The sequence below is a fragment of the Penaeus monodon genome, chromosome 34 (assembly GCF_015228065.2).
Source record: "Penaeus monodon isolate SGIC_2016 chromosome 34, NSTDA_Pmon_1, whole genome shotgun sequence".
NCBI classification, from domain to species: domain Eukaryota; kingdom Metazoa; phylum Arthropoda; class Malacostraca; order Decapoda; family Penaeidae; genus Penaeus; species Penaeus monodon.
In genome coordinates, this window is record NC_051419.1 from 29,078,973 (window position 1) to 29,079,389 (window position 417).

Below are 417 nucleotides of genomic sequence, written 5' to 3' on the forward strand. Positions count from 1 at the left end.
AAGACCGCTCACGAAGAAGTAGTCCAGCCTTCGACGCCTCCTGAAGTGCACGTGTCCAGGGGTTCCTCTGAGGTCCTGATGGTGGTGTAGCTATGATATTTGCTCTCAGTGAAGGGACGGCGATGCTGTGATACTTCGGAAGTGGCGGTGATCTTGCTTTTGGTGAAAGCGCCGAGATTTTGATATGTCTGGAATCGGGCAGTGTGCTGTGAACATTTATTAAGTTCAATGAATAGCGGGAGAATTTTGATATTTGAGATTAATATCAAAATATTCTAAAGATTGTTATTTTGAGGAATTAGCAAAAGTTAATTAGATTGAGAAAAAAAACAAGAATACCCAAATTGCATTCAGTTACACATCCTAAACAAAAAACGTGTACATAAGAAAACAGGCAAGAAAAAAGAAAACTATACC

At 39.8% G+C, this 417-nt stretch overlaps 1 protein-coding gene across 1 annotated transcript in view; it reads left to right on the forward strand.

Annotated features, from left to right (window-relative positions):
- Window positions 1-417, forward strand: part of LOC119594872 (proton channel OtopLc-like) — a 98,349-nt gene that overhangs the window by 51,374 nt on the left and 46,558 nt on the right. The window lies entirely within an intron of this gene.